The 12,242-nt window shown below is 42.1% G+C and overlaps 1 protein-coding gene across 12 annotated transcripts in view; it reads right to left on the bottom strand.

Annotated features, from left to right (window-relative positions):
* AGBL4 (AGBL carboxypeptidase 4) overlaps positions 1–12,242 on the bottom strand; it is a 1,457,272-nt gene that overhangs the window by 479,846 nt on the left and 965,184 nt on the right. The gene's annotated exons all lie outside the window — the stretch shown is intronic.

Genomic DNA, 12,242 nt, shown 5'->3' with positions numbered 1-12,242 from the left:
ACATCTCATTTCCACATTATCTCAAGGGCTGGGCCTTCATTGAGCCTCCCTCTCTTACTCCGCATAACTCTAACACCTTTATATGGGATCCTCCAAATAAAATGAGAGCTTTCTTGGCAGAACTCTTGTTGTCCAGTTTCTGGGATTTTTTCACTCTCAATATGAGCTGAACAAATCCAACTGGTAAGCGGCTCCTAGTGTTGGACACATGGCATTCCCCAAGATAGAGTCAGGAAACAGATCATCAAGAGATAAAGTCCTGATTGAGGATTACGTATGGCATTACAGGTATGATAGGCATATTAAAGGGATAATGTTTAGGGAGAGCACCAGCCTGAATGGGCTGAATAAAATGAAATGGCATATAAAAATTATCTCTCATAGAGCTGGCCCAGAGCAGGTGCTCAATGAATATGTCGCAGCCCCTATGGTATTATTCCACAAACTTCTGGGGAACATCTCATCTATACCAAGCTCTAGGCTGGGCACTGGGGACACAGTGATAAATCAGATCCAGTCCTTGTCCACAATTAGTTCACAATCTAGCAGGGAGAAGGGGAACAAAGATAATACTAGGCATAAAATGCTGGATTAAAAAGAGGCACAAAGCACTGAGAGAAACAGAGGAAGGCAGGCCTGAATCTTCCTGAGGAATTAGTGGAGCCTTGAAGTAAGGGGGACATTTGATCTGGGTCCTGAACCATGAGTAGAAATTCTTAGACAACTTCACCTCAGAAAAAGCAGATGGACCACTTGTACAAGGCCCACAATATGTATCTGAAATATACCTTGACCTTTGAATATAGTGAGCAGTTTGGGATGGAGTATAGCATGCCTGGTGACGTTAGAGGGAAATAAGACTGGAACGAGTTTAGAGCAAGATGTTTGATGAGCACTGTTTCTCACCTTGCAGTCCAAATAACTTCTTACGGTAATACTGGGGGACATGGGAATGGGTATAGGCAGAGCCAAGACTGGAACCCAGGTCACAGACCTTGAACCCTGCATTTTCCACTATAACTAGCATCTAATAAAAACCAACCAAGAATATTTAGTTGAAAAATCATATCACCTATCTGTTGACAAATGCAGGCTATTTATCAAAACCACAAAATTGAAAGTCACATTCAACTCTGAATTCCCATAGAAACTGAATTTCAAGTTAGAGAGAAACTTTTCCATACAGTAGTCCCTACTTCTCCATTTTCATTTTCCATGGTTTCAGTTCCCCACAGTCCAAAAATATTAAATAAAAAATTCCAGAAATAAACAATTCATAAGTTTTAAATTGTGGGCTGTTAAATAACATGGTGAAATCTCACACCATCCCTCTTCATCCCACTTCATCCCACATAGGACTTGAATTATTATCCTTTTGTCTGACGTAGCCATACTCCACCTGCCCATTAGTCACTGAGTAGCCATCTTGGTTATCAGATTGACTGTCCTGGAATCACAGTGATTGTATTCAAGTAACCGTTATGTTACTTTTATTACACTATATTGTTATAATTGTTCTATTTTACTGTTAGATATTGTTGTTAATCTCTTACTATGCCCAATTTATAAATCAAACTTTATCATAGGCATGCATGATAGGAAAAAACATAGTATATATAGGATTTTGTACTATCTATGGTTTCAGACATTCACTGGGGGTCTCAGAACATAACCCCTGAGTCCCAGCACTTTGGGAGGCCAAGGCGGGTGGATCACAAGGTCAGGAGTTCAAGACCAGCCTGACCAACATGGTGAAACCCCGTCTCTACTAAAAATACAAAAATTAGCTGGACGTGGTGGTGTGTGCCTGTAATCCCAGCTACTCAGGAGGCTGAGGCAGGAGAATTGCTTGAACCTGAGAGGCAGAGGTTGCAGTGAGCCGAGACTGCACCACTGCACTCCAGCCTAGGCGACAGAGTGTGACTCCGTCTCAAAAAAACAAAAAGGGAGGAGGAACCAAGATGGCCAAATAGGAACACCTCAGGTCTACAGCTCCCAGCCTGAGCGACGCAGAAGACGGGTGATTTCTGCATTTCCATCTGAGGTACCGGGTTCATCTCACTAGGGAGTGCCAGACAGTGGGCGCAGGTCAGTGGGTGCGTGCACCATGTGTGAGCTGAAGCAGGGTGAGGCATTGCCTCACTCGGGAAGCGCAAGGGGTCAGGGAGTTCCCTTTCCTAGTCAAAGAAAGGGGTGACGAAGGGCACCTGGAAAATCAGGTCACTCCCACCCAAATACTGCGCTTTTCCGACGGGCTTAAAAAACGGCGCACCACGAGATTATATCCCGCACCTGGCTCGGAGGGTCCTACGCCCACGGAGACTGCTAGCACAGCAGTCTGAGATCAAACTGCAAGGTGGCAGCGAGGCTGGGGGAGGGGTGCCCGCCATTGCCCAGGCTTGCTTAGGTAAACAAAGCAGCGGGGAAGCTCGAACTGGGTGGAGCCCACCACAGCTCAAGGAGGCTTGCCTGCCTCTGTAGGCTCCACCTCTGGGGGCAGGGCACAGACAAACAAAAAGACAGCAGTAACCTCTGCAGACTTAAATGTCCCTGTCTGACAGCTTTGAAGAGAGCAGTGGTTCTCCCAGTACGCAGCTGGAGATCTGAGAATGGGCAGACTGCCTCCTCAAGTGGGTCCCTGACCCCTGACCCCCGAGCAGCCTAACTGGGAGGCACCCCCCAGCAGGGGCACACTGACACCTCACACGGCAGGGTATTCCAACAGACCCGCAGCTGAGGGTCCTGTCTGTTAGAAGGAAAACTAACAAACAGAAAGGACATCCACACCAAAAACCCATCTGTACATCACCATCATCAAAGACCAAAAGTAGATAAAACCACAAAGATGGGGAAAAAACAGAACAGAAAAACTGGAAACTCTAAAAAGCAGAGCACCTCTCCTCCTCCAAAGGAACGCAGTTCCTCACCAGCAACGGAACAAAGCTGGACGGAGAACGACTTTGATGAGCTGAGAGAAGAAGGCTTCAGACGATCAAATTACTCTGAGCTACGGGAGTACATTCAAACCAAAGGCAAAGAAGTTGAAAACTTTGAAAAAAATTTAGAAGAATGTATAACTAGAATAACCAATACAGAGAAGTGCTTAAAGGAGCTGATGGAGCTGAAAACCAAGGCTCGAGAACTATGTGAAGAATGCAGAAGCCTCAGGAGCCGATGCTATCAACTGGAAGAAAGGGTATCAGCAGTGGAAGATGAAATGAATGAAATGAAGCGAGAAGGGAAGTTTAGAGAAAAAAGAATAAAAAGAAATGAGCAAAGCCTCCAAGAAATATGTGACTATGTGAAAAGACCAAATCTACGTCTGATTGGTGTACCTGAAAGTGATGGGGAGAATGGAACCAAGTTGGAAAACACTCTGCAGGATATTATCCAGGAGAACTTCCCCAATCTAGCAAGGCAGGCCAACGTTCAGATTCAGGAAATACAGAGAACGCCACAAAGATACTCCTCGAGAAGAGCAACTCCAAGACACATAATTGTCAGATTCACCAAAGTTGCAATGAAGGAAAAAATGTTAAGGGAAGCCAGAGAGAAAGGTCAGGTTACCCTGAAAGGGAAGCCCATCAGACTAACAGTGGATCTCTCGGCAGAAACCCTACAAGCTAGAAGAGAGTGGGGGCCAATATTCAACATTCTTAAAGAAAAGAATTTTCAACCCAGAATTTCATAACCAGCCAAACTAAGCTTCAAAAGTGAAGGAGAAATAAAATACTTTACAGACAAGCAAATGCTGAGAGATTTTGTCACCACCAGGCCTGCCCTAAAAGAGCTCCTGAAGGAAGCACTAAACATGGAAAGGAACAACCGGTACCAGCCGCTGCAAAATCATGCCAAAATGTAAAGACCATCGAGACTAGGAAGAAACTGCATCAACTAACGAGCAAAATAACCAGCTAACATCATCATGACAGGATCAAATTCACACATAACAATATTAACTTTAAATGTAAATGGACTAAATGCTCCAATTAAAAGACACAGACTGGCAAATTGGATAAAGAGTCAAGACCCATCAGTGTGCTGTATTCAGGAGACCCATCTCATGTGCAGAGACATACATAGGCTCAAAATAAAAGGATGGAGGAAGATCTACTAAGCAAATGGAAAACAAAAAAAGGCAGGGGTTGCAATCCTAGTCTCTGATAAAACAGACTTTAAACCAACAAAGATCAAAAGAGACAAAGAAGGCCACTACATAATGGTAAAGGGATCAATTCAACAAGAAGAGCTAACCATCCTAAATATATATGCACCCAATACAGGAGCACCCAGATTCATAAAGCAAGTCCTGAGTGACTTACAAAGAGACTTAGACTCCCACACATTAATAATGGGAGACTTTAACACCCCACTGTCAACATTAGACAGATCAATGAGACAGAAAGTTAACAAGGATACCTAGGAATTGAACTCAGCTCTGCACCAAGCGGACCTAATAGACATCTACAGAACTCTCCACCCCGAATCAACAGAATATACATTTTTTTCAGCACCACACCACACCTATTCCAAAATTGACCACATACTTGGAAGTAAAGCTCTCCTCAGCAAATGTAAAAGAACAGAGATTATAACAAACTATCTCTCAGACCACAGTGCAATCAAACTAGAACTCAGGATTACGAATCTCACTCAAAACTGCTCAACTACATGGAAACTGAACAACCTGCTCCTGAATGACTACTGGGTACATAACGAAATGAAGGCAGAAATAAAGATGTTCTTTGAAACCAACCAGAACAAAGACACAACATACCAGAATCTCTGGGACGCATTCGAAGCAGTGTGTAGAGGGAAATTTACAGCACTAAATGCCCACAAGAGAAAGCAGGAAAGATCCAAAATTGACACCCTAACATCACAATTAAAAGAACTAGAAAAGCAAGAGCAAACACATTCAAAAGCTAGCAGAAGGCAAGAAATAATTAAAATCAGAGCAGAACTGAAGGAAATAGAGACACAAAAAACCCTTCAAAAAATTAATGAATCCAGGAGCTGGTTTTTTGAAAGTATCAACAAAATAGATAGACCACTAGCAAGACTAATAAAGAAAAAAAGAGAGAAGAATCAAATAGACGCAATAAAAAATTATAAAGGGGATATCACCACCGATCCCACAGAAATACAAACTACCATCAGAGAATACTACAAACACCTCTACGCAAATAAACTAGAAAATCTAGAAGAAATGGATAAATTCCTTGACACATACACTCTCCCAAGACTAAACCAGGAAGAAGTTGAATCTCTGAATAGACCAATAACAGGAGCTGAAATTGTGGCAATAATCAATAGCTTACCAACCAAAAAGAGTCCAGGACCAGATGGATTCACAGCCGAATTCTACCAGAGGTACAAGGAGGAACTGGTACCATTCCTTCTGAAACTATTCCAATCAATAAAAAGAGTGAATCCTCCCTAACTCATTTGATGAGGCCAGCATCATCCTGATACCAAAGCCTGGCAGAGACACAACCAAAAAAGAGAATTTTAGACCAATATCCTTGATGAATATTGATGCAAAAATCCTCAACAAAATACTGGCAAAACGAATCCAGCAGCACATCAAAAAGCTTATCCACCATGATCAAGTGGGCTTCATCCCTGGGATGCAAGGCTGGTTCAATATACGCAAATCAATAAATGTAATCCAGCATATAAACAGAGCCAAAGACAAAAACCACATGATTATCTCAACAGATGCAGAAAAGGCCTTTGACAAAATTCAACAACAATTCATGCTAAAAACTCTCAATAAATTAGGCATGGATGGGACGTATCTCAAAATAATAAGAGCTATCTATGACAAACCCACAGCCAATATCATACTGAATGGGCAAAAACTGGAAGCATTCCCTTTGAAAACTGGCACAAGACAGGGATGCCCTCTCTCACCACTCCTATTCAACATAGTGATGGAAGTTCTGGCCAGGGCAATTAGGCAGGAGAAGGAAATAAAGGGTATTCAATTAGGAAAAGAGGAAGTCAAATTGTCCCTCTTTGCAGACGACATGATTGTATATCTAGAAAGCTCCATTGACTCAGCCCAAAATCTCCTTAAGCTGATAAGCAACTTCAGCAAAGTCTCAGGATACAAAATAAATGTACAAAAATCACAAGCATTCTTATACACCAACAACAGACAAACAGAGAGCCAAATCATGAGTGAACTCCCATTCACAATTGCTTCAAAGAGAATAAAATACCTAGGAATCCAACTTACAAGGGATGTGAAGGACCTCTTCAAGGAGAACTACAAACCACTGCTCAAGGAAATAAAAGAGGATACAAACAAATGGAAGAACATTCCATGCTCATGGGTAGGAAGAATCAATATCGTGAAAATGGCCATACTGCCCAAGGTAATTTACAGATTCAATGCCATCCCCATCAAGCTACCAATGCCTTTCTTCACAGAATTGGAAAAAACTACTTTAAAGTTCATATGGAACCAAAAAAGAGCCCGCATCGCCAAGTCAATCCTAAGCCAAAAGAACAAAGCTGGAGGCATCACACTACCTGACTTCAAACTATACTACAAGGCTACAGTAACCAAAACGGCATAGTACTGGTACCAAAACAGAGATACAGATCAATGGAACAGAACAGAGCCCTCAGAAATAACGCCGCATTGACAAACCTGAGAAAAACAAGCAATGGGGAAAGGATTCCCTATTTAATAAATGGTGCTGGGAAAACTGGCTAGCCATATGTAGAAAGCTGAAACTGGATCCCTTCCTTACACCTTATACAAAAATCAATTCAAGATGGATTAAAGACTTAAACGTTAGACCTAAAACCATAAAAACTCTAGAAGAAAACCTAGGCAATACCATTCAGGACATAGGCATGGGCAAGGACTTCATGTATAAAACACCAAAAGCAATGGCAACAAAAGACAAAATTGACAAATGGGATCTAATTAAACTGAAGAGCTTCTGTACAGCAAAAGAAACTACCATGAGAGTGAACAGGCAACCTACAAAATGGGAGAAAATTTTTGCAACCTACTCATCTGACAAAGGGCTAATATCCAGAATCTACAATGAACTCAAACAAATTTACAAGAAAAAAACAAACAACCCCATCAAAAAGTGGGCAAAGGACATGAACAGACACTTCTCAAAAGAAGACATTTATGCAGCCAAAAGACACATGAAAAAATGCTCACCATCACTGGCCATCAGAGAAATGCAAATCAAAACCACAATGAGATACCATCTCACACCAGTTAGAATGGCAATCATTAAAAAGTCAGGAAACAACAGGTGCTGGAGAGGGTGTGGAGAAATAGGAACACTTTTACACTGTTGGTGGGACTGTAAACTAGTTCAACCATTGTGGAAGTCAGTGTGGCGATTCCTCAGGGATCTAGAACTAGAAATACCATTTAACCCAGCCATCCCATTACTGGGTATATACCCAAAGGACTATAAATCATGCTGCTATAAAGACACATGCACACATATGTTTATTGCGGCACTATACACAATAGCAAAGACTTGGAACCAACCCAAATGTCCAACAATGATAGACTGGATTAAGAAAATGTGGCACATATACACCATGGAATACTATGCAGCCATAAAAAATGATGAGTTCATGTCCTTTGTAGGGACATGGATGAAATTGGAAATCATCATTCTCAGTAAACTATCGCAAGAACCAAAAACCAAACACCGCATATTCTCACTCATAGGTGGGAATTGAACAGTGAGATCACATGGACACAGGAAGGGGAACATCACACTCTGGGGACTGTTGTGGGGTGGGGGGAGGGGGGAGGGATAGCATTGGGAGATATACCTAATGGTAGATGACGAGTTAGTGGGTGCAGTGCACCAGCATGGCACATATATACATATGTAATTAACCTGCACAATGTGCACATGTACCCTAAAACTTAAAATATAATAATAAAAGAAAAAAAAGCTACATAAAAAAAAAAGGAACTCCCCCACCCCTCCAAGTATAAGGGAGGGCTACTGTACAATGGTGTGAAAAGCAGGCAGATTACAGGGAAGCCTGTGACTCCCTTTCTGTGTGGAGGCCGTTCAGAGTACAATTTTCTTGTCTTTTTGCTTGAATATAAAGATGACATGGATAACAGTGAGCCTGGGTTTCAGAGCTAACTACCTTCTCTCTTAAAAAGGTGCTGTGTGCAGGGAAAATATAGAGACAAAGACAGAGAAAGAGACCCAGAGACAGAGAGGGAGAAGAAAGAGAGAGACAAAGACCAAAAAACATAAAGACAGAATTATGAGCAGGTGGTTGGGGAGTATGTGAGGAAGAGAATAGACATCTATTAAGAGTCTCTTATATAATAGGCACTGTGCTACATACTTAACATAAGAGCATGTAGTTGTCATAAGATAAGAAGAGAGAGCTAGGGAGTTCCAATTCACTCTTACAGCATAATCCAAACCCATAGCTCTAGAAAATAGGCCTATTCCCAGAGAAGAGTCCTCAAAACTGTTGTGGTTTTTGGTCCGATTAAGGAAGTGACATGTTATCCATAAGCAGGAACTATTCCTGACCTGTACCTGAAATTCTACTATTCTATTTGCTCTTTCAGTTTAAACATTTGCCCTTAGTTCCAAAGCAAACTCCTGAGTGAAAGATCCAAGAACCCCTTTGGCTGAACTGTAGAAAGTGAATGTTCTGGTTTGAATGTTTGTCCCCTCTAAAACTCATGTTGAAAGTTAATCCCCAATGTAACAGTATTAAGAGGTGGGACCTGTAAGAGACAATTGGGTCATGTGTTAATAGATTATTAATAAGTCATCATGTGAGTGAATTAGTTATCATGAGAGTGGATCTGTTATAAAAGCCAGGTCAGCTCTCTCACAAGCCCTCCTGCCTGGTGATGCTTTCTTCCATGGTATGGTGCAGCAAGCAGGCCCTCACCAGAAGCTGAGCAGATGCTGGTGCCATGCCCCTGGGCTTCCCAGCCTCCAAAACTGTAAGAAATGAATTTATTCCTTATAAATTACCCAGTCTCAGGTATTCAATTACAGCAACAGAAAACAGAATAAGACAGTGAGCATGACAGCAAATAACCAAAGAGATGAGTGTTTGTAGATGACATATTTGTGGCAATATGACTTGCCTGTGGTATCCTGGGGGTGTCCAGGAAACCTCACAGAATGTGACTGCCACAAGCTTGGTATCTTCTTTACACATCATGGGTTCAATATAGAACACTAAGCAACACTAAGCAATGTCCAGGAATTCTAATGGGAAGCTGGTTGCAGCAGAAGCAAAAGCTTCTCTGGAGGACACTGAGAGTCTTGGTGAGCAAGAAAACAATGGCAGAATAGATACTCCTTCAGGAGCCCTTTATTTTACAAAGTTGGAAGGAACGGGGCTTCATAATACCCAGGCAACCTTCCAATTTAAAAAGTTTATAGGCTCCATCTGTCCCAGAAGATGCTTCTCTGAGTTTCCTCATTTATTGTCCCTACCATTATGCTCTGCCTATCCCCACCTCTTCTGTATTCTATTTGCTGCTCCCCAATTCCCACCTCTCTGGGTAGTTCTTGCCCATTCTAGCCACTCATTCTTCCCCTAATTGCTTACATCAGAAAGCAGCACAGATCACTAGGCTGGGAACTAGGGCACTTAACCCTGCCACTTTCCAGCTATGAGGCCCTAGATAAGTCTGAGCCTTAGTTTCACAGTTTGGAAGTATATGGCGTCCAGGTTCCTTATACCTAAAAATGGGGTCATTCTTCCATGCTTTGAGATTTAACTTAAGGTCTACATTCTCTAGCAAGCCATTTCTATTTGTCCACCCCTTTCTTGTCCTCTTTTATATTATATTGTCCTTATTGTTGGACCCACACATTTATAATATAAGGACAATAGTGTGTTTTCTAACACAATATTAGGAATGTTAAAAGTCTTGTTTCTCTCTAATGCAATAAAAAAACCCTGAGGAAGTGGTTTCACTGACTGTGTGCTATTCCGTTCTTCCCCCTTCTCTCCATGTGCACATCCCAGGACTGGACTGAGCTGAATAAGTATTTTTAAAATGAAGTAGAAGGAATCTTGTCAACTAAGGTTACTCCATTTCTGAAAGCCTGACTGGAAATGGCTTCCTGAATCCTATATTATCAGTTTTCTGAGAAAATTGGTGAGACAGGGCATTCCAGGCAGAGGAAAGAGCAATAAAATACAAGTTAAATGCTTTAGACCAAGAGGTAGTATAATATTGTCGTTAAGTGTACAGGCTTTGGAGCCAAAACTTTGGCTTCCAATTCTAGCTCTGCCACTGAATACCTTATCCTCTTGTGCATCAGTTTTCCCTTTTATAACATGAAAATAATCTATGAGGTATGCTTGGAAACTTAGAACACAGCTTCACATTTTCGTTCACTGCTGAATTCCTCCCAGTGTTATTTCTAAACCTGCCCTCTGTATGAAGGCGGGCCAGCCTCTTACAGATTGACCACTGCATGCCAGGTCAGCCTCTTCATATTATTTTTTTCTTGCCTGTTAGTCACCATGCACAAAATTCCCTCTCACTGATGCCTTCTAAAGCTCTAGCTGCTTTGCTAGCCCACATGCAGTCCCACCCTACAGGGAACCTCCTTCATTGCTCTGGTCTGTCATTCTCTCTCTCATGGAGCTACCTAATCATATATGAGCAGTAGCCATATAACTTACCCAAATAAGGACACTTCTGAGAGTGGAAGACAATGTTATTATTCATTATGTTGGGATGACAGGTATAAGTAAGGACTATCCTGATCAGAAGGAGAGAGATACATAGTTACCTTACCAATGGACCCAGGGGTATTGAGATAACACTGCTTCTTACAGTCTTTCTCTTTCTAGTATTTCCATAGAAATCTGCATAGTATTTTCCAGCCTACAAAAAACTTCTACCTCATAGTCTCACTGATGATCACACCAGTTCTGGGAATCTATTGCGTAGGACTATTTCTTGCACAAAGTGGTTTTTCTTAGGTCACCTAGAGGCTGGAACTGGACAGAACCTTCTGTTTCACTCTGGCATCCACTTTAGCCCCTGATTGTGTTGGGTTTTTTTGGGGGGGAGTTGATTTTGTTCCCTTAGGTTGGTGGTAGAAGAAAGAATCATGCCATACTTCTTTTCCCCTCATCTTTCCGCTATCTAAAGCTGGGGGAATGGTAGGGTTTGAGAAAGGTGAAATGAGAAGCTAACAAAGAAACAATCAGAAAGTGGCAAAGTATCAATAAGTCCAATCTCATTCAAGAAATAATTATAAATATTTATCTAGATGATAGGATTTCAAGTAATTTTTTTTTTTTTTTTTTTTTTTGAGATGGAGTCTCGCTGTGTCGCCCAGGCTGGAGTGCAGTGGCGCGATCTCCGTTCACTGCAAGCTCCGCCCCCTGGGTTCACGCCATTCTCCTGCCTCAGCTTCCTGAGTAGCTGGGACTACAGGCGCCCGCCACCACGCCTGGCTAATTTTTTTTGTATTTTTAGTACAGACGGGGTTTCACCATGTTGGCCAGGATGGTCTCGATCTCCTGACCTCGTGATCCACCCGCCTAGGCCTCCCAAAGTGCTGGGATTACAGTCTTGAGCCACCACGCCTGGCCTCAAGTGATTTTTAACATTATCCTTACTCCTTTCTATATCCGTTGAATTAGCATGTACTACTTACATAATTTTACAAAATGCTATTTATTTTTTTCGTTTTAAAGAAAGAAACCCGAGTCTTCAGTAAAATGGTCAATTTCAGTGGAAAAAAAACCCCAAAAACAAAAACATAGGCTTTTCAACCAGACCTAGGTTTTCATCTTAATTCTACTCTGTGACCTTGAGTAAGTCACATATGCCTTCAAGCCTCAGCCTCAGTTTCCTAATGGGTAGAATATAGACACCACCACCCACTTCACAGGGCTGTTAATGACGATTCCACAAGATTCAAAAAGTGAGTACCCCAGGTAAGGGCCCAGCTTGTGGCAGACTCTCAATAAATGTTCATTCCCTTCATGTGGGTGTTATTGATGCAGCTTCCCAAGGCTTCTGACAAGACTTGCCACCTCCTCTGCTCACAGCTCTGGAGTCATCAGGGGCATGCCTGTGACAGCTGTACCCCCTCAGCATGCCAGTGGGGCTGTCCAGAGATGCTGGGTGCCTAATGCGGGGAGGCAGTCCTGTCAGAATCACTGGGGGTTACTCATCCCACCTTCAGGGTTTCTGACAGGATGTTTTGATAAAATAAATC

This window comes from Pan troglodytes, chromosome 1 (genome assembly GCF_028858775.2).
Source record: "Pan troglodytes isolate AG18354 chromosome 1, NHGRI_mPanTro3-v2.0_pri, whole genome shotgun sequence".
In the NCBI taxonomy this organism is placed as follows: Eukaryota; Metazoa; Chordata; class Mammalia; order Primates; family Hominidae; genus Pan; species Pan troglodytes.
This window is presented reverse-complemented; position numbering and strand designations above follow the sequence as displayed.